Source organism: Rhinopithecus bieti, unplaced genomic scaffold (genome assembly GCF_001698545.2).
Source record: "Rhinopithecus bieti isolate Rb0 unplaced genomic scaffold, ASM169854v2 scaffold_6063, whole genome shotgun sequence".
Classification (NCBI taxonomy): domain Eukaryota; kingdom Metazoa; phylum Chordata; class Mammalia; order Primates; family Cercopithecidae; genus Rhinopithecus; species Rhinopithecus bieti.
This window is the reverse complement of record NW_016805186.1, coordinates 1,905,547-1,933,458: the sequence shown is the minus strand read 5'-3', so window position 1 is coordinate 1,933,458 and position 27,912 is coordinate 1,905,547. Positions and strand designations below refer to the sequence as shown.

Sequence of the window (27,912 nt, the reverse complement as noted above, 5' to 3'; positions counted from 1 at the left end):
GGGCCAGAGCTTTGACCCAGGGCCCCTTCGTGCAGGATTGGCCCTCGCACTGGTATGACCAAGCTGCAGACGCTCCAGGACTCAGCAACCAGCCCTTGTGTGAGGCCCCTGACCTGGGCCTGGCCTGGGGCCGACGTGTGGTAGTATTTGCTTGCTGGAGAGATCCACTGAGGCTGCGTGACCTGGGAGCCCCCTCAGACCAGCGTGGGGACCAAGCGGAGTCTTTGGGCCCGATTCTTGGAGAGTGCTGCCTGTTAGTGGGCAATCGGCCTTCAGGAGGATCCGTAGCCACAGGCAGCAGCGAGAACAGATGCTTCCCGTGGACTCTGTCTCACCCTCTCGCACGGAGAACCGGCTTCCGTCGAGGAGCTTTGGAATAATCATTTCGGAGCCAATCTTTGAAATGAGTCTGTAAATGTAGAAATGGACTTTGGGTTGTTTTGTTGTGGTGCTGGCCTCTGCCTTGGCGGCCCTGTCTTGGGTGGCGTGGCAGTTCTATAAGGAGAGGTCTCTGCCACAGACATCCCTGTATCTACATGGTCCCTCCAGCCATGTTAATTTCAGAGCAGTGGGACTTCCTACGCAATGGCTCAGGGCTCCCAAGAGGCATATCACAGGAGGATTGAGCCGACGCTGTTGCCATGTATGAGTTAGTGAAAGTCACGTGGCATTTTCCACAGTGGCCACCGGTCAGGGAAGTCACACAATTCTGCTCAGGTTCAAGGGGAGGGGGCGTGGACTCCACCTCCTGATAGGGGAGTGGCAAGGTTCTGGAAGAGTGTACAGCAGGGATAATAATGTGAGGCCAGTTCTGGAAAATAAACCTGCCGCCATCTCCTGATGGGGCCCAGGACTGTAGGGCGGAGCACAGGCCCAAGGATTCCGGAACTCTGGGTCATCTTGGACCCTTCGACATCAGCAGTCAGTCACCGTGAGCCAAAGCGGGACAGTACTGGCAGCTGCTGCCAGGGTACCTGGGGATTGCAGAGGTCTTTGGGGTTTGGATGAGCTAGCCGTGGCCTCTGTAGCCAGACTGAATTGAATAAAGGGGATCAATGTCAGGGTCTCAACAATATGTGCTGTTTCTGGGATTTGCTATGTGACAGACTCGCCCCTAACTTTTGCAGGCTCAAAGCAAGAGTACACATGGAGCTCACCTGCCATATGTCTAAATATTTAGTTTATAAATAAAGCAAATTAATTGTTAAATGACTACCTTATCCTGTCGTCTTGGCAGATATCCTTCTTAATGACCTGAAAAGCCAGATTTGAATTTGGATTTCCTAGATTCCTGGGAGTTCCCTAAGTGGGGAGAACCATCCCTCAGCCCTCAAGGCAAACCCTGTCTGGCTTTACACCCCAGCTCTGCTCCACACTGTAAAGGGCTTCAAATGTACGTGTGTGCACACCGCAGCCTGCACCTCTGAGCTCCTTCTGCATACCTTGCAAACATCTACTGTTGGCCACTTCTTGGACTTGAAAGTGTACGCCCTAGAAGCCTAGGCCATCATGGGAGGGAGGACCAGGGAAAGAGGCCCCACAAGTCCTGGAAGCAGGCTTGGGGCTCTCTGGGCAGGGAAACCTGGGGCCCCAGGTCCCTAGAGCGTGGCCTCCAAAAGAGGATCTGGGCTCCTGGTGGGCCCATCCTAAACTAGCAGATTTCTTACTTCATGGTGGGAGATCGCAGTGGCCAGAGAAGGGCCACAGAGGTTCTTTGAAGTGTGTGGGAGCTCCAGGGCAGGAGCCCTCTTGATCAGGCCACTGGTGTCTGGCTTGACGCTGGGGCTCCTGGCCTACCTGGCTGTAGGTGGGCTGCTTCTGCCAGTCTCCAGTCTGCTTTTTTTTTTTCTTTTAAAAGATGGGGTCTTGCTATGTTGCCCAGGCTGGTCTCTAAGTCCTGGGTTCAAGCGATCCTCCTGCCTTGGCCTCCCCAAATGCTGAGATTACAGGTGTGGGCCACCGTGCCCAGCCGGGGCTGCTTTCTGTGGATGGATTTTGTTAGGTTTCCGGGGAAGTTGGATGGATCACTAGCATGCCTTTGGCACTTATGAAGATGATAGATATTTTGTTATTTTTAGTTCCACTAAGCAGAGGGGATTGGAATTAGAATTTTTAGTTCCACTAAGCAGAGGGGATTGGAATTAGAGGAATTAGAGGAACTGTTGGACAGTAGAACCTGCACCTACGCAAAGCTTCCTTAGCTCCTCCTAGTAGTAAGAACTTCCACTTCCTGAGCCCTTGGGAAGGGTCAGGCGAGTGTCATTGTTTTCTACGTCGTATAGATGAGAAAACTGGGGCTCAGAGAAGTTAAGTAATGTGCCCAAGGTCCTACAGTTAGTTAGTAGCAATTATAGCATTTGAACAAGATTTTGCCAAAGCACATGCTCTTGTTACACTGGACAAGAGACCTTGATGTGAAGGATGCTTTCCTCTGAATTCTTGGCTGGTGGGTTCCTGGGAGACTTGTCAGAAGGGTGCAGGACACCCTTGGGTTCAGAAAGCCACCAAATAATTTCCCTGTATAGCTCTGTTGGGAACTTGCATTTTGCAATGGGCTTCCCTTTCGTCTGGGCCTTTTATGAGAAGAAGCTGCAGAGCTAGGCCAGACCCCACAAGGCTTTTGTGATTTGGAAATAGGCAGCTAACAGGGAATGAGATTTTTTTCTAGTTGGTTCCCTGCCAAACTGATTCAAGACATACATAAAATTTAAGTCTTTGGTTCCCCTGATTTTTGTTTCTCCTGCATTTGGCTTTCCTATGAGCAGCCTCTCATTCCATTTACTATTATCTTTGATTGAATTATGAAACCGGAAGAATTTGCAGAACGAGCCAGGGTAAATGGGTCTTGCTAATCCTGTGGTTAGAGGGTCAAATCAGCAAAACACTTGGGTGTGAATTGTCCGGAGCCAATTTCATTACTGCCTCTATTTGTGAAACCTGGGTGAGAAAAACTGTATTAATAACAAGAAAAGAATCCCTTGAGCGGTTTTCCTATTTCACATGTCCCAGCCCACTCTACAGCACACTGCGGAAATCCAACTCTTCCCTTTGAAAGTCATCTGCCTCTCTGACCTAGCTTGCCCATCTGGAAACATTATTCTCTATTCAATCCCACAAACGTTTTCATTGCTTTAGCAAGTCAGGTTCATGGCAAAAGCTCTGCCTCCAAAGAACAGAGTTCCAGGCTGTGCTCTGTCTTGTTATGACTGACTTACAAAATATATGGATGCAGGCATAGGTTGACTGGGAAACACCTGCTGCTATGTGGTGTGGGTTTACAGAGTAGAGGCAAAGAAAAGTCTAGATGGTGGATTGCAGAATTTTTCCTAATTTTTTTCATCCCTCCCTGTCTTTAAATCCTTTCCCTTCTGACCAGAGGTGGAGAATCTTTTCCTGCTTCCATAATGCTGGGTTTGGCCATGCGATTTGCTTTGGCCAATGGTGATGTTCGTGAACATGATGCAAGCCACAATCGGAAATGTTCTTGTGTGATCGGGTCTGCTTCTTTGGCTCCTATCACCACCGTGGAAACATGTCCCAGGTACCCTGTTCACCCCAGAGGAAAACGAAATATGAGAAGCAGACCCTAACCAAACCTGCAGCCTAGAGTCAAGCCCAGCACAAAACCGCACCAAGACGAGCCAAACCCCAGCCAACTGCACATGTGAGAGCTGGAAATACACGTTTACTGTTGTAGACGCTGGTTATGGGGAGTTTTGTTTTGCAGTCGTATTGTTGCAGATGCTAACTGATGCAGTCCATTAGAGATCAGTTAAATTCGCGTCTTTAATTTTGTTAGCACAACTCAAGAAAGCAGCCGATGCTTCACGCTGCAGCTCTGTGGCAACTCTGTGGAGTCTCCAGCTGACCCAATGGCGTCAACAACAGAGCTCTTCTTGCCGAACCTCAAATGCTGAAATACGATCATGTAGAATTGATGAATACCTTGTAAGGCTGAACAGTGGCCACCCAGGAATGTCTGTGTGGCCCAGAGGGGAGGGAGTGACATATAACAGTCATGAATGGGACTGTGAAGTTCATGGCTGAGGTCAAATCATGAAATAAATAGTGACAGAAAAAAGCAACATTGTATGTGTATTCCTCAGGATGAAATTCCTCAGGATTCTGCTTTCTGCGAGGTAAGGGAATGGCTTGAGTGTGTGTGTGTGTGTGTAGGGGCTGCCTCCTCGAGTGTTCCTTCTGGCTCTCTGGCTGTGGGTTTGTTAGGAAGGATCACTTCTTTTGTACACCTGTATCTGAATGGTCGTCTGAAGCCGCCCTGTGACAGTGGGCTTGGCCTCTGTTCCTGGACCTTTAGTTTTCTTTCTGCATTTCCTCTCCGGGGGATTCCATTCAGTCCCTTGGCTGCAGATCCCATCCTGACCGTGATGAGTTGAAAAGTATTGATACATCTGTCTCCAGCCAAGGATTCCCTTAAATTCCGATCTCTTATATCCAATGGTCAACTGGAGGATTTCGGTCATAGTGTGTAATTGAGATGTTACACATGTATAATATATGTTGTATACATAATGTTTTTATAATTATGTATATAAGATATGTAATCATATATTATTCTATATATTGAGATGTATAAGACAACTGAGGATGTACAATATCGTGAGATGCATCATGGGCGCCACCTGCTAAATGTCTGAAATTGAACTGATATTCACCTTCCCTAATAATTTCTTCCCCTTTCCATCTAAATGAATAGAAACTCCATCCTCTCAATTGCTCAGGCCAAAAGTCATGGAGTCATGTTGACTTCTATTCTTTTTCCTTTTTTTTTTTTTGAGACAGAGCCCCTGCTCTGTCGCCCAGGTTGGGCAGGCTGGACTCAAGCCCCAGCCAGGCTGCCATTCTCCAGCTGAACCAAACAGGTTCAGAGCAGCAGGGGATAAGGCGTGAACCAGGATACTTCTCACCTCTCTGACCTCCGCTCACTCCCTGGTCTCCTCCTTGTTGCTGGGGAGCCATCAGAGCCTGCCACGCTTGCTCTCGCCTTGGTCTCTCCACTTGCTGTCCTGCTGTCTGGAGTGCTCTTCCTTCCCTAAAGGGTCAGGGAGGTCCACTCTCTTCTTCTGTCAGGTCTTCTGTGAAAAATCACGTTCTCAGTGAGGAAGGTGCTCCAGGAACACGTGTGAAATGAACAAACGAACAGGATTGCTCAGGGCAGGAGTATCCTGGTTCACACCATTACCCCCCTGCTGCTGTGAACCTATTTGGTTCAGCTGAAGAACCACAGCCTGGCCGGGGCTTGAGTCCAGCCCTGCCCACTGCTGCCAGCAGCACCAAGGCTGGCGTCCTCTCGGCACTCACCGCAGGCTGGGCCCTGGGTTCAGCCCTTTCCTGTGCACCACCCACATCACTCTCCAAGCACTGTGGGAGGCAGAGGCTACTACTGCCAGCTGGGTGCAGAGCCAGTCCTCCAAGGCCACAAGAACAGCCTAGAACCATTTCATCGTAGGTGGGGAGAAAAGCAGTGTGTTTAAAAAATAGCACATTTTCTGGAGGACAACAGATCACCCAAAGTCCACCTGGAAAGTGTAGATAGAGTTTGGGGTTTGAATTCCCCTTGCGCGGATCAGAGTCATATTGGCTCCTTGTCAGGGGTTTAGAATCAGGTTTGGGGTAAGAAAAGGGGACAGTGCAAAAGGAATGTCCCCTTCACCAGCGTGCATGTGGGAGTCAGTGGTGAAGGGGATGTTTTTCTTTTTCCCAACTTGTTCCAGAAAACGAATGACTTGAAATGACAACCCGTAGGCCAAATTCAGTCACAGATGGGTTTTGTTTGGCCCATGCAGGGCTTTTTGAAAAATCTGAGCCAATGTTTAAACATCAGGAATTTCACATAAATACCTGAAACTTTGGAATGTCCTAGATGTCCAGGAGACCTAGTGATTACAGTCCACACTCCTGTGTGTCAGTGTCCAACGACGCCTCTTTCAGACGAGGCCATTGCTTCCCTCTCACCTCGGTCCCCACCAGGCTGGCCTTATATACTGGTATTAACTGCCTTGCCTCAGGAGAATCTGAATTTGCCACTCCTGAAATAAAGTCATCTTTTATTTCAAGAAGCATAGGGAGGCCGAGTGCGGTGGCTCATGCCTGTAATCCCAGCACTTTGGGAGGCTGAGGCGGGAGGATCACCTGAGGTCGGGAGTTCAAGATCAGCCTGACCAACATGGAGAAACCGCATCTCTACTAAAAATACAAAAATTAGCGGGCATGGTGGCGCATGCCTGTCATCCCAGCTACTCGAGAGGCTAAGGCAGGAGAATCGCTTGAACCCGGGAGGCGGAGGTTGCGGTGAGCTGAGATCGCGCCACAGCACTCCAGCCTGGGCAAAAAGAGCGAAACTCTGTCTCAAAAAAACCAAACCAAAACAAACAATAAAAAGAAGCATAGGGAAGGTGAACATGAAAGCAGTTGCTTCACAGCACAAGTAAATTGTGCAGCAGACCAAGGGCTACAGACCCGAGAATAATTCCCCAATGGAATCTATACGAGATTTTGTAAAAAATGCCCCAGCCTAGGCTGGGTTTCCTAGAAGCAGAGCCCAAGCCAAGGATTGTGGTGCAAGGGATTTGTTGCAAGATCGGGCACGGGAAGGAGCAAGCAAGGGTGCGGCCACTTACGTTGGATTGCACCCAGCGCTGGTCCCACCTTGAGGCAGGGGCCCCTTTCCTCCTCCCAGGTTAGTCAGCCTTGGGGAGGGCCAGGAGAAACACCAGGGCAAAGGGGCTCCCATTCAGGGCGCAGAGAGCAGGCTCTGAGCTCTCAGCAGCGGGAGGGGGAGCGGGAGCTGGAGGACATGTACTGGCAAATGGAATCGAGTGGGCATGTACAGTAGTTAGCATACCTCCTACCACCGGTTACAAGGGCAATGAGTGCTTACTACGAAGGGATTCGTAAATATAAGAAGGGTTAAGGAAAGATCATTACTTGCCTTATAGCCTGGAGATAATAATCCTTCACACATTGCATTCTCCTTTCTTCTTTAACTCTGAATTAAAATAACTTGAGCCCTTACCATCCACAACTTGTGGGAAATCCAGAGCCCTTCCAGTATTTCTGAGCATTCTCTAGTGGGGAGAGGGGTGAGTGTAATTGACAAACGACGTCCTCTGCTGGGCTCTGAAATGGATCAATGGATGGCAGCGTGTGTGCCAAGGTCATGCTTCCTGCCGGCTGCCCCCAGGTACCACCTGACACATATGGGCTGCTCTGAGGGCTGCCTTTGGCTTCAGGAGTCCCCAGGGCCTTGTAACCCCTCCCTCCGCTGCATGACAGTCTAGGACGATTCCACCCCACCCTCCTTCCTTCTCTCCTTCTCTCTGGGTCAGCCCTGCATTGCCGACTCCCCCAGCTTCCTCCAGTTCCCCACCTAGTTTCCATCCGGGCATTTCCCCTGATACAACCCTTGCATGTTTCATCCTGTCTTGGCATATGATCCTCAGACCTGGACTAACGCAGGCACTTACCTTCTGCTGGGTTGCCTGTTGCTTCCTACACAATTTGTGGTTCCCTTGGATCATCCTGGCCCCTGCCTCAGCTGGAGCCGACTGCACACAGGGGCCGGAGTTTCCAAAGGGAAAAAAGCATCAGGAGAGGCCCTGAAGACACCTTTGACTGCCTGACAGTGTTGCCTCGATCTTGCATTTTGCAGGACTCTTCTCTCAGATGCGGAGTCCTGCGCCCACTTAGAAGCCCACCTAGGAGGCCAGAGAAGGGCAGGGGCAGAAATCAGCGGTGGAACCCCTGGCATCCATCGCCACATCGCCTGGCGTCCATCGTTGTGTCATGCCCCCGCCCCCTGCTCTTCTCTCTTCAGCTGTGTGCTGGCTCCCAGTTCCCCATCACGCACGGCCTGTGACTCGCTGTCCAGTCTTCTTGCTCAGCGTGCCCCGCAGTGAGCTGCTTACCGAGCATCCTGGCACTAGTGTTTCGGTTCCTGTGCATAGCAGGTGCCGCCTGCGCACTGCCCACACCTTCTCGACATTCACATGTGCCCCAGAGGCTGCTTACTGCAAACACCCCTGAGAGCCTTCGCTTTCTAAAAGTGTTTTAGATTCAGGGTGCACCTGTGCTTGTTTCACGGGTGTATTTTGTCCTGGTGGGGATTGAGCTTCTAGTGTACCCACCACTCGAATAGTGAAGATGGTACCCAGTAGTAGTTTTCCAATCCTTTCCCCTCCTCACCCTCCCCTCTTCGGGGGTCCCCAGTGTCTATTATTTCCACCTTTCTGTGCAAGTGCACCCATTGGTCACCCCCCACTTCTCAGAGAGAACAGGTAGTGGTTGATCTTCTGCTTCTGAATTATTTCCCTTAGGATAATGGCTTCCAGTTCCATCTGTGTTGCTGAAAAGGACACGATGTCATTCTTTTTTATGGCTGCATCGTATCCCACGGTGTATATGGACCACATTTGCTTCGTCTAATTTGCCATGGGTGGACACTTACGACTTTGCTATTGGGAATAGTGCTGCGATAACATCTGAGTGCAGGTGTCTTTTTAATACAATGGTATCTTTTCGTTTGGTTTCCAATACCTGTAGGGGGATTGCTGGGTTGAATGGTAGTTCTATTTTTAGTTCTTTAAGATATGTGAGAACTTTTTCTCATCTCGGGACCCTGAGCTCAGGGCCAGCCAAAAGTGCCGTATAGTTAATATCCCAGAAGCATCTCTCACCGACAGACAAGGTGTTGGATGAGAACCTAATGTCTTGCCTCGCGGCTGGGGTGACTCTGAGGGGTATTCTGCACGGCCTCCAGAGTTCCCATCACACTGCAGTTGTCCTGTGGAAACTGGCTTGGGAACATCCCTTTACTGCCTTCCCTGTGGATGTTTGGGTTTGTGACCCTGTGCTAGAATTGCTGGGGCCCTAGGTCTGGGGCAGAGGTGACTGACCGTGTGCAGAACACCTGGAATAAATGGCTGGCATGTGGCTGCCATGGCCGGGGCTTGAGATTTGGTGGCTGGCCATACTCAGGAAAGAACAGAAGTATCTTTCCAATGCAGATCTGATGGCCAGCACTTAATTCCGGAGCCTAGTATTTTCTCACCAGGACAAAACCCAAAAGGCCAACAGGCCCCTGAACATGAAGCTTTGAGCCCAGCGGTTCTCAACCCTTGGCTCTCCTCTTTAAAAAAATACGAAGATTTGGGCCCCGCCCCTAGGAATTCAGGTTTGATGGGTCTGGGGCTGGCCAGGGTAGTACTAAGAGTGCTGGTTAGCGTGTGTTGGAGCTGGTGTGTTGGAGCTTGTGCAGCTCAGGAGGGCCAATGCTCTCTTGCTGATAGCTTGAAATTGGCCAGGGAGAAATATTTGCATCACAGAAAGCAGAACGCATCCCCTCACTCCAGAGAGCCGGTTGTTAACACTCCTGGCACACCATTGAAGAGCTCTGGGTCATTATTGTGGGAGCCACAACGTGAGCTGCTCCCTCTGCAGGGGTCAATGTCCCAGTGTGGAATGAGCCAGAGGTTTCTACCCGCAGAAGGCCTGAGGTCCAACTCGGTGGGGCCCATGTTGAGGCTGTAATTCCGCTTTGAAGGTGGAATCTCCCTTTTTCAGCTAGTTGACTGTGTGACCTTAGATAAGATGTCTTCATCCTCAGGCCTCCAGCTTTCTGTCTGTCTGATGGGAACGGTAGCCTGGAACTCCTGGAACTGTTGCGAGAATGAAATGGAGTACCACAAATGGATCATCCGCAGCAGTCTGCTGTAGAGATGAGCTCCATGAATTTCCTGTTCCTTTCCCTTTGTCTTGAAAGGGGGAATAAAGGACAAAATGTTGTTCCCGAGGGTCTCCTTGGAGCTGTTTCCTGAATAGCCATCCGCTGGCTCTAGGTGGGCCCTGGCCAAAGTCCAGCTGGGAAGTGCAGAGAAGAACCACAATGAACCGGTCCTTCTGTGGCTGGCGTGGGCCTGGGGAGTACTGGAGGTAAGTTTTAGCTGGAAACGACTCTGCCAACGATGACTGCTTTCCCTGATACAAGAAAATTGGGGGCTGTTGGCCATTGAAAGAAGAAAAGCACAACATTAATTACAGTCTCACCCATGACAATTTACTCTGGCTAAGATCTTGCCACTCACCGTTTCATATGATCTCTTTTAACCTGAAAAGCAGCTCTTTTGCTCCCTTTCTAACCCAGACCTAGTATTTAGCAGGGTAATGGGATTTATGATTTTGTTTACATCAGTCTCCGTGGCAATTCACCATGAAAGAGCCGTTGCTTGGCAACTTGGCATTGTGGGGCTGCAGTGGAGGGTGGAATTTTTTGTCTCTCTGAATCAAGGGCTTAAGGAATAATGAAAACTTCTGCTCATACTTCTCATGAATGCTTTTATTTTCAAGGTCAACCAAGTGTTTTTTCAGGAAAGACTAATGCACTTTTCTTCAAGCGATACACCGTAAAATGTTTCCCAAGATTATCCTGTCTCGGAGCGGGGGACGACCAGCGCTGGACGTTTTTATTCTCTCCTTGCTGCTGCAAAATTAGGTTTGCACAACTCTGAGACCGTCATAATGCAGCAGGTCTCTCTCATTTACAGGCATTTGCTGCACTCATTAGCAAATGCTTTTTTTTTTTTTAATGAGCTGCTGTAGTCTCTGAATCACTTCTCATCTCAGAAACCAGTTTCGTTTGGTTTGCAGTTGGTTTACCACGATCCCTTTGATGAAGGGGTCAATGTTAGCGGAGGCCTGGAGGGCACAAAACAGGACCCCAATTTCCCTCTGAGGCTCCCTATTGACTATAGGCGTTTCTGCGAATGATCAAAGTGCCTGTTTTAAAACATGCAAATGCCCTTTCCTGGCCTCTTTCTCAACGTGGGCACACACGAAGGGCAAAAGAGTTGACTCGTACTGATACGCATGGACACGGCCCGAGCTGGAGGTGTGGAGGCCGCGGCGAGAATAATGATGATGATGACAGTAGCTAATTGAATACTTACCACGTGCTTTATATATATTATCTCGCTTAATTCTTGCAACAACACTTAGCCACGTGTCATCAGCTGGGGGGCCCGAGGCAGCTGCCAGTGCAGTTGAGACCCCACCGGTCGGTGCCTCCGCCGCCAGGCGCCTCACTAATTCCTCCCAACGGCTGTTCCAAGCCAAACCCAGCTCAGCTTCTCACCATGAGGGAGCCCCAGCTGCCCTGGTCATAGACCTACTGACATTTCACCCTCACCCTGGGTCAAGTTTGCCTCTGTATTAGAACAATCTACTTGATAACATTGGGTTTAAGGCAGTGATTGTGACTAACCAAAGTGTGCTAGGTAGGCGGTGGTGCCTGGGAACGATGAGGATCACCTGGGGACCTTGTTAGTGTGCAGATTCCAGAGCCTCACCCCTAGGGAATCTAATATAGCAGGTCTGGAGTGAGGCCCATGCATTTTTCTTTCTTGCAGGCACTGCGATGGTGCTGCTGGCCCCCGGACCTGCTATGAGCAGCACTGCTGTCCATGACTCTGCCTGGGCCCTTCTCTGAAGCCTGGAAGCACCGCAGTTTCCAACCTGGGATTTTATGAGGGTTCAGTAAATGTTTGATGAGAAACTTCATGATATCCAGTTTTCCTGTTTCACTCCCTGCCAAGGACTTGGCGACCTTACATTTGTGGAGTGTTTTCAATTTCCATGCATGATGTTACATGTGTGGAGTGGTTTCTAACATACATGCATCCTGTTATTGGGCTCAGTGGGGTATGGTTTTGCCATTTTATAAATTAAGACATGGAGACTGAGATGATGATTTACCTATGTCCAAAGGGCGGCCTATAGACCACGAGCCAGGCTTCTGGATGCAAAGTTCTGTGGTCTGTTCACTCCACCCTAGCTGCCTACCTCTGTTTTCCATCATAGAGAAGTGATCTCCATGCAATGCAATAGAATACAGGCTCTTTGGGGGAGGCAGAGGTGGAACCAGGTGAAGGAAGGAATCCTAAAACAGAGGCTGAGAGCTGGAGTCCTGAACATTGCGTCAGCACCCAGTTCTCCACCCATTAAATGGGGATAAGGGTCTTTCGGTCACAGTCCGTGCAGAGGGTTGAATGTGTGCCCAGGGTTGTCCCACAGTGAGCTGTTGCTGGTCTTCCTGGTGAGTAAGGGGAGACACTGAGGGCCAAGGACAGTGAGGCTGCTGCTGCTGTCCACTGTGGATGCCCCATAGACCAAGGCAAATGTTAGTGAGTTTTGTTTAACTCTGAAATGGCAGCATTTTTTTTTTTTTTTTTTTTTTTTGAGACAGGGTCTCTCTCTGCCACCCAGGCTGGAGTGCAGTGGTGTGATCACGGTTCACTGTAGCTTCAACTGCCTGCGCTTAAGGGATCTTGAGTCCGAGTAGCTGGGCTGCTCAGCCTCCCACGTAGCTGGGACTACAGATGTGCCGTCACACCCAGTTAATTTAAAATCTATTTTTCTTTTCTTTCTTTTTTTTTTTTAATAGAGATGGGGTCTTGCTATGTAGCCAGGCTGGGAAAACATCATTTTTGGTGAAATCAAATCTTGGTTCTTTTCATTTTGAAACAAGAACGCTTGTGGCTTAAAGGTCATTTCGCTTCTTTTCTTCTTTTGATGCAAATTAAGGCACTTGAAAGGGGGTTGAAGAAATTGGTCAACTTGCATGTAAGCATGTTAGGAAAGAACAGGGATCACTAGAGGGGAATGCTAATAGTGTCTCTTTATCAAGCACCTACTACGTGTGCCGATCACAGCTCTTACGGGAGGAGGTGTGATGTGGGGACACCAAGGCTCCCAAGGTCGCCTATGCAAGCTTGCATTTGACCTTGTGCAGCTCAGTCTCCAAAGTCAGCTCTCCTCACCATTCTGATATCATCTCCCCTGTACCAAAAACCAAAATCTGCCACTGATTTTAAAAAATCTAAATTTGGGAAGAGAATCTTCTCCATCTTTTCTTCTCTCAGCTTCAGCTGTTTTCTAAACAGGTGAATCCAGATGCTTATTTCACTTCCTGTCACGTGTCCTCTGAAGCCCAGTGGTGTGAGATACTCCGAGACTGGGAGAAGGAGAGAAAAGTGGGGAGGCAAGGGGATCCCAGAAGCAGTAAGAGGGAGAAGGCCAAGTCGGAGCCACCGATGCTCCAAAACTGGTGCCCAACCTGGCGATCCCCAAACTGAGTAACTCGAGCCTCCCTGCCGTCACATCACCCCAGCCATCATCAGCAGAGCAGCTATTCCTTCTAGCTCCTCGTCTAAGGAGACACTGAATTCTCTACGTTTTCCAGATGAGGACACTGAGATGTAAAGAGGTTACATAATGTGTCCAAGAACACAGCATGTAAGTAGACGGTTGGGCTGAAGCACCCAAACCTAAGCTGGCCAGCTCTAAACATGCGACCCTTTCCCCGTTCTGTGCTGCTGCTGGAGGAAAGAGACTGGGCCCAGACGTTAGTAATGGTCTCTCCAGGGGCAACTCGTGGGGAGCGGCCATGGTCTCCCTGAGCTCACAAGAGGCTGGAGGATTTTCACAGGTGCTGGAGGACGCCCCTGGGCCACAAGTCTCATGGGCTACGAGTCTCAGCCTGACTAGGACTCAATCTGACACCTCCTTGAGGCCAAGAAGAGTTTGATGAAGGAATGTTGATCCAGCTCCAGGGAGGAAGGGCAGAGGCAAGGGTGGTGGGCGGAGGGCATGTTCATTGCAGCTCAGTTTCATTGTACTTGGCTTTGATTCAAAAAGTCTGCGTGGAGGTGCAAGTGGCTCTCAATGTGGACAAATCCCCGAGACAGGCTTTCTTGTTTGTTTGTTTGTTTGTTTGTTTGTTTTGAGACGGACTGCGTGGAGGTGCAAGTGGCTCTCAATGTGGACAAATCCCCGAGACAGGCTTTCTTGTTTGTTTGTTTGTTTGTTTGTTTTGAGACGGACTGCGTGGAAGGTGCAAGTGGCTCTCAATGTGGACAAATCCCCGAGACAGGCTTTCTTGTTTGTTTGTTTGTTTGTTTGTTTTGAGACGGACTGCGTGGAGGCGCAAGTGGCTCTTAATGTGGACAAATCCCCGAGACAGGCTTTCTTGTTTGTTTGTTTGTTTGTTTGTTTTGAGACGGAGTTTTACTCTTGTTGCCCAGGCTGGGGTGCAATGGCGCAATCGTGGCTCACCGCAGCCTCCATCTCCCAGGTTCAAGCGATTCCCCTGTCTCAGCCTCTTGAGTAGCTGGGAATACAGGCACCCGCCACCACGCCCGGCTAACTTTTTGTATTTTTAGTAGAGGGGGGTTTCACCGTGTTGACCAGGCTGGTCTGAATTTCTGACCTCAAGTGATCCACCCATCTCAGCTTCCCAAAGTGCTAGGATTACAGGTGTGAGCCACTGCGCCCAGCCCTGCAAGACAACTTTTTTGAGTGAAAAAGACAAGTCATAGGCAGATAGCATATGATTTATGTGAAGATGCATACACACACACAAATACCATAAAGTTTCTGTGGGCGTGTATGTGCCCACACTCGCATGCGTGCAAACACATGTGTGTCTAGCAGGAGTTGTTTCTCACTGGGGCTACCCCAGAGGATGGGATTGGAGTAGTGGTCAAGAAGGACTAGCCTCATCCAAATATTTTAATTCTAAAGAGCAGAGTGGATCTGTGCATTATTTTGGCAACAGAACCCTACGTATAACATGGCAGTTAAATAAAAAAGTGCCCTTTCTCTGACTGCCCCCTGAGGGCTGCCATTTGACAAACTCTGCATTGACCATCCCCTGAGTAACTGAGGCTTGGTGGTGTCTCTGTGAAGTCCTGTGACTTCAGTCTTGGAGTCAAGAGCAAAACGGGCTGAGGCTGTGTGAGTTCCCACTGCCCTTGGGTCTAGGTTGGAGGCCACTGTCATGACACTGGGAAGTCCTGCCCCAGCCCAGTGGGCCCTCCTTTTTTTTTTTTGAGACGGAGTCTGGCTCTGTCACCCAGGCTGGAGTGCAATGGCTTGAGGTCGGTTCACTGCAGCCTCCACCTTCTGGGATCAAGTGATTCTCCTGCCTCAGCCTCCCAAGTAGCTGGGATCACAGGTGCATGCTACCAAGCCTGGCTATTTTTTTTTTTTTTCTTTTTTGTATTTTAGTAGAGACGGGGTTTCACCGTGTTGCTCAAGCTGGTGTTGAACTCCTGATCTCAGCCAATCCACCTGCCTCGGCCTCCTAAAGTGCTAGGATTACAGGCGTGAGCCACTGCGCCCAGCCTGGCCTCCCTTTCTCACAGGCCTCTTACTTCTTCTACTCCCTGTCTTTTAAGTCTCTCTGACCCGTTGTTTTTGACGCCGCAAGGGAGCTCAGGAAAGGCTTAAAGGGTCTTTCTTTCCATACACACCTGAACCTTACCAGAGAGTCCAGACAAGAAGTTCTAGAAGGAGGGGCGAGTAGCCTGTGTCTGGGCTGCCGGGGTGTGTGTGGGGAGTGGTTATGCTGGTGCCTCCACTGCACACACTGAGGCTGGCCCAGCCTCGGCCACAGGGCACCAGTTGACTTGTCTATAAGTTACATTCAATCCTGCAAAGCAGGCAGATCTTTCTCACAGGGAATTCCTTCTCAACTCATTAGACACAGGATTAAACAGATACTATGTTTCCCCTTTACCTTAATCTCCAGTAATCCCAAATAATCTCCCTACTAAAGATGACAAAGTCCTCCTTGGGGTTGACTCACACGCCTGTGGCTTGGGCAGCCAGGTGCCTGTGGCAGCATGAACGGCCTCTCTCCAGGGCCACATCCAAGGTCTGGAGGGGACCCAGGAGCTGGCAAGTTGCCAAGTTGACCGGATTCAGAGTAAAATCCTCACCTCTTTCCTAACCGCGTGACAGAGGCTCAGTGCTCATATTCCGTGAGGACCAAACCACACAGCCCAATGTTGTGGGGGATCAGAGCCCAGCTCTTGGGGGCTTTCCTCCTGGGCCCCCCACTGGAGTGGCAAGGAAGCCCGGACTTTCTTGTCAGGTAGCAATGTTACACAATGCAGCAAAGGACTCATTCGGTGAGAAAAAGACATGACTGGTGAGTTCCAGGAGGATGTGGAAGCTCGAAGACATGGTTCAATAGAAAATAATTACATTCTATTAGGATGTAATGGATGAGCAGCCAGTCATGCCTGAGAGGATAATGGATGAGCAGCCAGTCATGCCTGAGAGGAATCTTCATTTCCTGGTGCGATATGCAGCTGGCGTGCTGTGCTTGGTGAGGCAGCCTGGTGCAGAGACAGGAATTTGGATTCTGGAGGCAGGAGAACGCAGTTCAAGTCCCAGTTCTGCCACTCACTGAGTGTGACCTTGGACAAACCCAGCACCTCTCTGGGCCCCAGTCTGGGCCCCAGTTTCCTCACCAGGAAGAGCAGCTGCAGTAACGGGGCCCCAGTTTCCTCACCAGGAAGAGCAGCTGCAGTAACTGTCCTTCCATGAATGGGAAGCTTAAAAATAATATATATAACAGTAATTCTTATCATAGCACCATTTTTGTTACATTAGTCAGGACTCACAGTTACAAGTGACATAAACCCAATCCCAGCAAGATATTTTTTAAAAAGCAATTTATTGGCTTATCTCACTTAAAAGTCTAGGAGCTTCAGGCATGGCTTAATCTAGGTGCTCAAACTGAACCGTGAAGAATCAGGCTTTCTCTTTCCTTTAAGCTGGCTTCGTCCAGGTGATGGCAAAGACGGGCACCAGGAGATTTGGATTCTGCCAGTTGAGCAACCCTAAGAGAAAAAAGACACATTTTCTAATAGCTTAGGCAAATTCCCAGATGATACTTGCGTGTGTTGGATAGGTCATCTGTCCATCCTCAGGCCCGTCACCATGTCCTGAGGTCATGCCTTGGTCACGTGTCGGATCTTGCAGCCAGGCACAGGGGTAAACCCCACATGAACCAGGAGGAGGTTAGGGGTATAATCCTGGGGAAAATTAGGTACGTGTGCCCTGGGTATGGGTCCCCTGATCTCCCAGGAAGATATCATGGCGGCTAGGCAGGTAAAAACAACAGACTCCCACGACTGACCAGGGGATGTGTTTAGTGGGCTCTAATTGCAAGATGGACTCACCAAGGAGAATTATTGTTCTACAGAGGGTTGCTGTTGGTTTCCTTGACTATAAGTTTTCTGATTTAATGGCTTTTCAGAAATGCAAATGAGTAGCTGAATTAACAAGTTCTTCTTAATGTATATGCAAGAATATCATTTAAAAATCCCCATTGTCCTCAATTTCCATGAGAGTAATCAAATTGAGTTTTAAAAGTAATTGGAATGGACAGGGTGCAGTGGTTCATGCCTCTAATCCCAGCACTTTAGGAAGCTGAGGCAGGTGGATCACTTGAGGTCAGGAGTTTGAGACCAGCCTGGCCAACATGGTGAAACCTTGTCTCTACTAAAAATACAAAAATTAGCCAGGCATGGTGGTGCGTGCCTGTAGTCCCAGCTACTCAGGCTGAGGCAGGAGAATGGCTTGCAGTTGGGAGGCAGAGGTTGAGGTGACTGCCCCACAGCCTGGGTGACAGAAAGAGACTCTGTCTAGAAAAAAAAAGTAATTGGAACAGACTTCAAGGACGTGTTTTTAGCTCTTACTATCAGTGTGGAGGGAAGTTAGTAGACACACCTAACACTGCAGCCTGCTTTAGGTATATTTCACCAGGACATTTGCTACAAATTATTTATGAGTTAGGTATCTTTGGGAGGGGAGGTTCCTAAAATACTAGAAGGTTCTCTTGTCATCAGAGAACACTGGGTTTGATTTGCTCCAATTCAGCAATGATTGACCTAGCAGCAACCTTGACAATACAAAGGAGAAAAACTCTTACCCAAAGGGCACAGTAAGTGCACAAATAATTAGTACAAGACAGAATGTGAATGTGATGGAAAATGAACGAAGGGCTATGGGGATTCAGAAAAGGATAATAATCATTTTGGGAGTGCAAAAGTCCTTTCATGGAAGGGAGAACATTGAGATGGACTTTGAAGGGAGAGGTTATGTTGGTGGAATCGTTTCCTGGCTAAATGAACCTGGGCAGATGTCTTGTAGGATTCAAGTCAACAAAAGATTTCTCCTTTCACAGCTCAAAAATAAACAGCGCCTCTCCCAATGGTAGACAGCCTCTTCTGAGGGCTTGCTCTGATTTGAACTTCTGGTTCAGAGGTGTGACCTGCCTTGTAAGGCATGCATCTCTCTCCCTGCAGCCTTCCTTGCATTGTATGTGGTAGACTTTGTGGGTGGATCTGGGAGCTGGATCAAATGCATTGCAAGTTTTGGAGTCTCACCACTCCTCGAAATTTTAACATTACATGTAAATGAGTTATAATTCATTAACAAAGTGCAAAAAGACAAGACTTTCCCCTTCTCTGAGCTGATGGGAGTGCAGTATCCAGCAGGGCTCTGCCTGAGTGATGGCTCCCTTGGAATCATGAAGGCGGAAATTCTCAACAGTCACTTGGATTGCTTCCTCCACTCCATACGCTTTTATCATGGCCTATTAATTTGTGCCCTGAAAAGCCTTTTTTGGATTTAAAGAAATTTTTAAAAAATGGCTTGACCCTTGCTCTTTATGACCTGATTAAAAGGGAACCCAGAGAGCAGCATGTTGTCAAGACCAGGTTTGAGGCTTCTGGGCTTGAATTTCTGCCATGGTGTATCACTCTCTCGTGGGGTACTTCGGGTTCTTTTGCTTTCTTGGCTGCCACTTCTCCATTTCTGGAAAAGAGACTCTGTTCTGGAAACAAGCTCGCTCACAGAACAGGAGCACTTTTCTGCCTTCACAGGTCTCTGTCAGAGGCCCTGCTTTGGGTGCTCGAGAGAATTCGGAGGAGGAAAAAGAAGTCCCCACCAGGTCAGTGGGTGATTCACGGCCCCTGGAGTCTTCCTGTGGGTCATGTCCTGACATCTGCCTTTTGTAAACAATTAATTTTTAAATTAATTTTTAACTGACAAAATTATACCTATTAATGATGTACAGCATGATGTTTTGAAATATGTATATATTACGGAATGGCTAAATTCCACAATGTATACATATTTAGCATGTGTGTTACTTCACATACTTAACATACATATTATTTCACATACTTATCATTTTTGTAGCAATTTTCAAGAATACATTAACTATAGTCTCCAAGTTGTAGAATTGTGGGTCCTTTGACCAATATCCCCCCGGTACCCTCCCCACCCCACATCAATCTTTGAGTCTCTCCTTTGATCTTTGAGTCTTCTTTGTTAGCCAGGCCTGGGCTCTGAGAGATGCCCCAGCCCCTGCTCGGCCTGTGGGTGCTTCTGCAGGGAGGCGGGAGGTGTCCATAGTTCCCCACCTAGATTTAAAGAGAAGGGAGTGGGAGAAGCTGCCTGGCACAGGAAGGCAGTATCTCTGAATTCAGGGACTTTGTTCTCACCTAGAAGGGGAGAACTGGTTTTAGAACCAAAATTGTTGACATGCCATTTGTGACTGTGCCAACCAAGATACCTTTCCTCTAGAAACCCAGAACATTCTACCTGTGAAAGCCACCAACCTACACGAGGACGGGAGACTCCCTGATATTTGGGTATGTTTACCAGAGAGGACGATAACAGCAGGATGCTTGATGGACGGGGGTCCCTGAAAGCTGCAGCCACAGTGAGGTACCAAGGTGAAAGGATGATGGCAGGAAGGGGAGGAGATCTGGGCCCACAGCCTGCCATGAAAACTGGTGAAGGAACGAGGAAGTGAGTGATTTTGGAGGGGTCCAGTTTAGCGGAGCGGGGAGTCTGAGATAAATACCCCTGCCTGGCTTCTCTGTAGTTCTCCTTTTGGCAGATTTTGAGAGTAGGGTGAGTGGGCGGGGCTGCGAGGGGCTCCCAAGGAAGGGAACCCTGCAGATGGCTGCTCCACTGAGGGCCACCTGGGAGCCGAGGGTGGGGTGGGCCGCCTGGGAGGTGCCCCCTGTTCACTAGGAAGTTTCTGCATGGGTTGCCGGAAGGACAGGGCATCAGGAGGGGGTGGCCAGCTGCAGTGGCTCACACCTGTAATCCTAGCACTTTGGGAGGCTGAGGTGGGAAGACTGCTTAGGGCCAGGAGTTGGAGACAAGCTTGGGCAACATAATGAGACCTCATCTCTACCAGAAAGAAAAAAAGTAGCTGGGTATGGTCGAGTGCACCTGTACTTCCATCTACTCAGGAGGCTGAGGCTGGAGAGTCCCTTGAGTTCAGGAGTTGGAGGCTGCAGTGAGCCATGATCGCACCACTGCACTCCAGCCTGGGCACGGAGCGAGGCCATGTCTTGAATAAAAAGAAAAAAAGTCAGGAAGAAATCAAGGGTGTTTAGGTGCCAATTTGATCTGGATTTTTCTGTGTGTGTGAGAGAGAGGGAGCTAGTGAGAGTGACGCACGGATTCCTCTTGAGCTAAGAATGGAGCTGTGATGGTTTCTCTCCACCTGCCTCCTGGGGACGCACTCTGGGGTAGTGGGGAGTCACAGCAGGGCACTGAGGTTCTTGGGGGAGTGGCTGGGGAGCGCTGGGTTCTGGACTAGAGAGCGCAGGCACTGTGGACCCTGGGAGCAGTGCACATTTATGAGCAAGCCAGCAGTGGGGCTCGGTGCTACCCACTTTCGTGGCCTGACTCCACCGGATCTCATATGCCTCCTGGGCTAGACAGGCAGGTGGGTTCCGGGTTTGGTTTTCTCCTTTGATAGAGGTGCAGAGAGTTTGGGTCTCTAGCTGAAGACGTGCCCCAGCCTTTGTCAGCAGGCAGCTCTCACCTCTTCTGTGGCTCACAGACCCATGAAACAGCTTTGCTGGGACATCATGGCTCCTCAAAGGACAGCATCTCATCGTGAGTACCATCTGTGATTCCGATGGGCCCATCTGAAGGCAAGGAGCCGACTCAAGCAGCCCTCAGAGAAGGGGAAACCAACAGACATGAAGCTTCTACTCGAGGCGTGCTGGCTTTAGGGGAACACACTCCAAACTTTGGACCACAGGACATAACTTTCTCCCCGGGATGAGGCAGCCCCTCTCACCTCTCCTACAACTTTATTACTTATTTCAGCCTTGGTGTTCTGAGCATAGACTGTGTGGCAGGCACTGGAGAAATAACTGTCCAAACAGACAGGAACTCTGCATCCTCCTGGAGTTTACACCCCAACGGCACAGGACACAGGAGGGTTATGTGAAAGGAAAATAAACCTCGGGCCTCACCATCACTAAGCCAAAGGGAAAAGTTGAGCGGGGCACTGCACTGACTGGGCAAACCTGCCTCCCGCTCTGTTCCTAAAACAGAGAGCTACAAAGATAAAAAAGCTACATACCTCCCTTGTAATTTGCCCACAAGGTACTTTCTTGTGGGTAAAGGACAGACAGAACTGAAAGCCATCCCTCTGCTCATGTGCGTCCGATGCATGTCCCATTCCCTCTTTTGCCCTGTTGTTTCGCGAAGCCAGACAAGGCATACGTCGCTGTAAATTGTGTATTCTGTAAAAGGCTTATCAGAAACTTAAAAGGATGCAACCGTTTGTCTCTTAGCTACCTAAGAACCGGAAGACCCCTCCCTGCTTCAAGTTGTCCTACCTTTTGGACCCAACCAATGTACGTCTTACACTCATGGATTGATGTCTCACGCCTTCCTAAAATGTATAACACCGAGCTGTGCCCCGGACCACCTTGGGCACGTGTCGTCAGGACCTCCTGAGGCTGAGTCACAGGAGCATCCTTAACCTTGGTGAAACAGACTTTTTTTTTTTGAGATGGAGTCTTGCTCTGTCACCCAGGCTGGAGTGCAGTGGTGCAATCTCGGCTCACCGCGACCTCCACCTCCCAGGTTCAAGCGATTCTCCTACCTCAGCCTCCTGAGTAGCTGGGATTACAAGCATGCACCACCACGCCCGGCTGATTTTGTATTTTTAGTAGAGACGGGGTTTCTCCACGTTGGTCAGGCTGGTCTCAAACTCCTGACCTCAGGTGATCCACCCGCCTCGGTCTCCCAAAGTGCTGGGATTACAGGTGTGAGCCACTAAGTTGACTGAGACCCGTCTCAGACACTTTTTGGTTTAAAGTTATGAACATGTGGGCTGTTAGATGGAGGTCAGTGCTGTGAGAAAAACAGAGCAAGGGAGAGCGACCTACAGGAGTTGCCATTTTAGACTGAGTGGCTGGAAAGGGTGTCACCAAGGGTGCCTTGGGGAAAGACCTGAGCCAGGTGGATCCCTAGGGGAGGCCGTTCCAGGCAGCGAGAATAGCAGGTGCAAGCACTCCGGAGTGTTTAAGGAACAGCAGGCCGTGTGGCTGGGACTGTGGCTGGGACTGGGGGTGCGGTCCCAGGAGTCGCGGTGGGGCTGCCGTGCTTGCGGCTCAGGGCGTAGCAGCCAGCTGTGAGGAGTCTGTGTTTTCTCTAGGGATGGGCATGGGGGAGCTGAGCCGTGGAGTCACACTCCGACTCATGGTGAAAGGTGGCCACTCTGGCTGGGTGTGGAGAATAGACTGAAGGGAGGCCAGGACAGAAACAGGGACCAGGAAGCCATCGTGGTGATCCGGAGAGAGATGACGGTGCTTGGACTGGGATGGGAGCATGGAGTGCCATGTGAGGGTGGAGCCAGGGCTGGATCTTGATCCTTTCCATGGCTTGTGTGCAGAGTGCGAGGTGCGAGAGAAAGGGAGGACTCCGGGAGGACCCTCCACGTTTTCCAGGTGACAGGAAGTGACCTGGAGTGACTTCACTAATGTGGGAAAGACTGGGAGAGGCGGGGCTGAGGGGGACGCTCAGGAACCCTCTACGGGACACACTAAGGTCGAGGAGTCCTTTAAACATCTTAGTGGGAGCGTAGAAAATGCACACACAAGTCTGGGTTCAAGGGTGAGGTCCAGGCTGGAGCAGGGGTGGCTTGAGGCCTCAGCACATGGATGGTGTGGAGGGAAGAGCTGACCAACAGGGAGCCCCGGGCCCCAGCATTAAAAGGTCACAGAGAAGACTGGCATGTGGGGAGCATTTTCTGATATTCCAGACACAGATTTGTCTAGAGAGAACTGCAGCTCACGTGGCTACTGGAAAGTCTGCTTCTAACCTTATCTGCCCGTAGATGTGTAGACAAGGTTCCCTTCCAACCTGGGACTTTGCAGGTGATGCTGGCCTGCGCCTTTTAATTCTGTTGGGACAACATGGACCTGCGGCACTTTGAAGGACTGGACTCCAGGCGCCTGAGAGGCAGACAGTGTTGCAGGGGAGAGGGGACCCGGGGGTGCTGGACACAGTCAGGGCTGGGTTCCACTTTCCATTCCTCCCTAATCTGCCAGCAATTCTGAACTCTCCAAGTCAGGGTTCTTTATCAGTGAAGCTGAGACAATAATGATACAGAATTTGGTGGTGTAGATACAATAACAGATAGGATGAGTTCAAGGAGTAAATGGTGATACAGGTTAACAGCACTTAGTGTCTAAACATGGTGAGCCCTTAAGACACGTCAGCTTATTCCTGTTGCTGTTTTTAATGCCATCTTACTTTAAAGTACTTTGAGATTTCAGGTGAAAAGTTGCCAAAAAAAAAGTATAATTAACCACCAGGAATTTCAGACAAATAAATGCATTTAAGTTAAGCCATATTTTACAAACTCTTAAAGGTTAAAGTTCCTGTATGTTCATGTAAATAAACTATTTACTAATATCTGCACTTGAAAATGTGCAAATTAAAGGCAGGGAATTTGGAGTATTCCCGTATTTCTCCATCGCTTGCTTCACTTAAATAAAATTCTGTTTGATCACCAGCTCACAGCGGTTGCTCTGAAGGGACGTGGATTAGAAAGGGCTAAAGCAGTAGAAACAGTTTTCTTTTCACTGAGACTAGCGAGACCCACTTGCTGTCCTTGGGATGCTTTGACTTCCTTCCACTTCCTCCACTTTTTCCTGTTTCTCTTGCAAACCAGTCCTAGAGGATTGCTCAGCTGTATCCGCCCAGTACACAGTGGGTACTCAGGCATGTTTGTTAAAAACAACAAAGTTATTGGTGACCGACCGACTGACCAGCTGACCGACTGAGGGAGTGAATGAACGAAGGAAGTTCAGTGCTTTCCCTTAAGAAGCTCCCATGGGGTGGAGACGGCAGATGTTCACCAGATCCGTAGAACGCAGTGTGTTATTATTAGGACAGACACCTTGCTGTAGGCAGGAGCTTTAAACGGGGCCTGCGTCCCTCAGGATGTCCTCAGAGACCTCTTGGGGTGGGAGTGGTCTGAGCTGGTTTGAAGGGAGTCAGCTGTGGATACTCACTCTCCATCCACTCTCCTAAGATGCGCTGCGGCGCGCACAGCTGTGATGGGGTGCCCGCCCCTGGCCTTCCCCAACACCTATGGGGTGCCCGCCCGCTGGTCCTTCCCCCAACACCCGTCGCCACGATGGGGTGCCTGCCCGCTGGCCCTTCCCTAACACCTCGCAGCACAGTCCTCTTCTCCCACTTGGCCAAAGAAAGTCAGGGCACCCCTCACCCATGCTGAACTTCACCATGGGGTCTTGCTCTGGACTGTAAGTCTTTGGGGGAGGCCGGGCGCGGTGGCTCACGCCTGTAATCTCAGCACTTTGGGAGGCTGAGGGGGGTGGATCACAAGGTCAGGAGATCGAGACCATCCTGGCTAACATGGTGAAACTCCATCTGTACTGAAAATACAAACAATTAGCCGGGCGTGGTGGCGGCGCTTGTGGTCCCAGCTACTCAGGAGGCTGAGGCAGGAGAATGGTGTGAACCCGGGAGGTGGAGCTTGCAGTGAGCAGAGATCGCTCCATTGCACTCCAGCCTGGGCAACAGAGCGAGACTCCGTTTCAAAAATAAAGAGTCTTTGGAGGCAATAAAGTTATGATTGAACATACTGCTGTAGGCAAAGCTTCTGTGACTGAACATAGCTGACTTGCAGAAAGACCACCAGTGTCTTTCTGTTTAGGGGGGTCTCAGAAGCAGAAGCTGAGACAGAGTTTGGGGTGCCAGGTGTTTATTAGGGATCAACAACTGTCAAGGAACAGGGGAGGAAGCAAGCTTGGGCAGAAGAAGTCAAACTTCATTATAGACCCAACAAAGGCTTAGTCAAACCCAGCAGGCAAGCTGGGGCAAGCATTGCCCACCTAAGTGGCCCTCTTTGGGCAGAAAAGGGAGACCAGGCTGGCCTCCTTGCAGCTGAGGCTGACTCAGAAGGAGCTGACAGCTGGAGGCCATCTGCTGGCCTCACTCCCACAGCTGGGCAGCAAAGGCTTCCCTGGAGGAGACCCACACGGTGCACTCCATCCAGCACACTTCCCTATGCTGGCGCCGTTCCACTAAGGGCAAAATGTCATGTTCAGAAGAGGGATATTTTGTCCTGAGTTGGAGTGTTTTGAACTCAGATGTTTTGTAGAGTGAGGCAGCAGGATCGATGAGAATGTCTGTCCAAGAAGCTCACTTCTTCCATCCCCTAAATAAATTATGTTGAAGAACGTATGTCCCTAAAGATAGAGTCCACAGAAATGAAGGGAGGAGGGTATCAAAGGCAATCGCAAAGGCTTTCTTTCATGGAGGCAACTGATTCACGGCTTGGTGCTGTGCTTTCTCCACGTCCCTCTCCGAGATGAACAGCTGGTCTACCAATCATTTGCCACCATGGCCTTGCCTCATTTCATTGCTCGTTTCTTTATTTGCACTTTGCGGATATCACATTATTTACCAGTGAAAGGCTTCTGTGTCAAGCAAGTCTATCTGAGCCATTTTCCAACAGCACGTGCTCACTTCATGTCTGTGTCACATTTTGGCAATTTTAGCAATATTTCAAACTTTTTATATTATATCTGTTATGGTGATCCGTGATCAACGATCTCTGAGGTTACTAATGTAATTTTTTTTTTTTTGAGGTGGAGTCTGGCTCTGTCGCCCAGACTCGAGTGCAGTGGCGTGATCTCGGCTCACTGCAACCTCTGCCTCCCAGGTTCAAGTGATTCTCCTGCCTTAGTCTCCCTAGTAGCTGGGATTTCAGGCACCCACCACCATGCGTGGCTAATTTTTGTATTTTTAGTAGAGACGAGGTTTCGCCATGCTGGTCACACCGATCTCAAACTCCGATCTCAAGTGATCCACCCACCTCGGCCTCCCAAAGTGCTGGGATTACAGGCATGAGCCACCGCGCCTGGCCTATTGTAATTGTTTTGGGGCACCATGAACCATGCCAATATGAGATGGCGAACTTAATCAATAGATGCTGTGTGTGTTTTGACTGCTTCACTAAATGGCCATTCCTTGTCTCCATCCCTTGCCTTGGGTCTCCCTGAGACACAACAATACTAAAAGTAGGCTAGTTAATAACCCTAATGGCTAAGAAGTGTTCCAGTGAAAGGAGGAGTTGCATGTCTCTAACAAGCTAGACATAAGCTGAATGAGGAGGGCGTGTTGAAAGCTGAGATAGGCCAAAAGCCCGGCCTCTTGAGCCAAACAGTTAGCCAAGTTGTGAATGTAAAGAAGAGTTCGTAAAGGAAATTGAAAGTGCTACTCCAACGAACACACGAATAATAAGACAGCAAAACCGCCTTATTGCTGACGTGGAGAAAGTTTGAGTGGTCTGGATAGAAGGTCAAACAAGCTATAATGTTCCTTTAAGCCAAACCCTAATCCAGAGTAAGGCTCAGGATTGAATCTCTTCAGTTCAGTGAAGGCTGAGAGTGGTGAGGAAGCTGCAGAAGAAAAGTCAGAAGCGAGCAGAGGTTAGTTCACGGGGTTTAAGGAGAGAAGCCGTCTCCATAACGTAAAAGCGCACAGTGAAAGAGCAAGTGGAGATATAGAAGCTGCAGCAGGTTATCCAGAAGATCTAGCTAAGATGAAGGTGGCCACACCAATCAACAGATTTTCAAAGTAGATAAAACAGCCTTAAATGTGAAGAAGATGCTACCTAGGACTTTCATAGCTAGAGAAGAGAAGTCAGTGCCCAACTTCAAAGGACAGGCTGACTCTCTTGTTAGAGGCTAATGCAGCTGGTGACTATAAGTTGAAGCCAATGCTCACTTACCATTTTGAAGATCTTAGGGCCCTTAAGAATTAGGGGCCGGGCGCAGTGGCTCACACCTGTAATCCCAGCACTTTGGGAGGCTGAGGTGGACGGGTCACAAGGTCAGGAATTTGAGACCAGCATGGCCAATATGGTGAAACCCCATCTCTACTAAAAATACAAAAAATTAGCCGGGCATAGTGGCATGCACCTGTAGTCCCAGCTACTTGGGAGGCTGAGGGAGGAGAATCACTGGAACCCGGGAGGCAGAGGTTGCAGTGAGCCGAGGTCATGTCACTGCACTCCAGCCTGGGCAACAGAGTGAGACTCCATCTGAAAAAAAAAAAAAAAAAAAAAAGAATTAGGCTAAATCTACTGCCTGTGCTCTAGAAATGGAACAACAAAGCCAAGATGACAGCACATCTGTCCACAACATGGTTCACTGAAGATTTTAAGCCCACTCTTGAGAACTACTGCTCAGAAACAAAGATTCTTTTCCAAATATGACTCCTCATTGGCAATGTGCCTGGTCACCCAAGAGCTCCAACAGGAGCAAGGAGATCAGTGTTGTTTTCATGCCTGTGAACACAGCGTCTGTTCAGCAGCTCATGGATCGAGCAGTCGTTTTGACTTTCAAGAGTCAGTATTTAAGAAATACATTTCATAAGGCTTTAGCTACCATACTTAGTGATTCCTCTAATGGATCTGGGCAAAGTACATTGACAACCTTCTAGAAAGGATTCACCATAGTAGATGCCATTAAGAACATTTGTGATTTATGGAAGGGGTCAAAGTGTCAATAATAACAGGAGTTTAGAAGAACTGGATTCCAGCCCTCATGGATGACTCTGAGGGGCCAACACTTCAGAGGAGGAAATCACTGCAGATATGGTGAAAAGAGCAAGAAAGCTAAAGTTAGAAGTGGAGTCCAAAAGTGTGAGTAAATTGCTGTGATTTCATGATAAAACTTT

General features: G+C 49.4%; 1 long non-coding RNA gene across 1 annotated transcript; it reads right to left on the bottom strand.

Moving 5' to 3' along the window:
- Positions 1-3,678: 3,678 nt before the first annotated feature.
- LOC108529273 (uncharacterized) lies at positions 3,679-10,169 on the bottom strand. The gene is made up of 5 exons (XR_001885462.1): positions 7,488-10,169; positions 7,037-7,140; positions 5,863-6,050; positions 4,929-5,096; positions 3,679-3,913 (listed from the first exon to the last, which is right to left on the bottom strand). It is a non-coding gene; the product is annotated as an uncharacterized LOC108529273 (long non-coding RNA).
- Between the last annotated feature and the right edge of the window lie 17,743 nt (positions 10,170-27,912).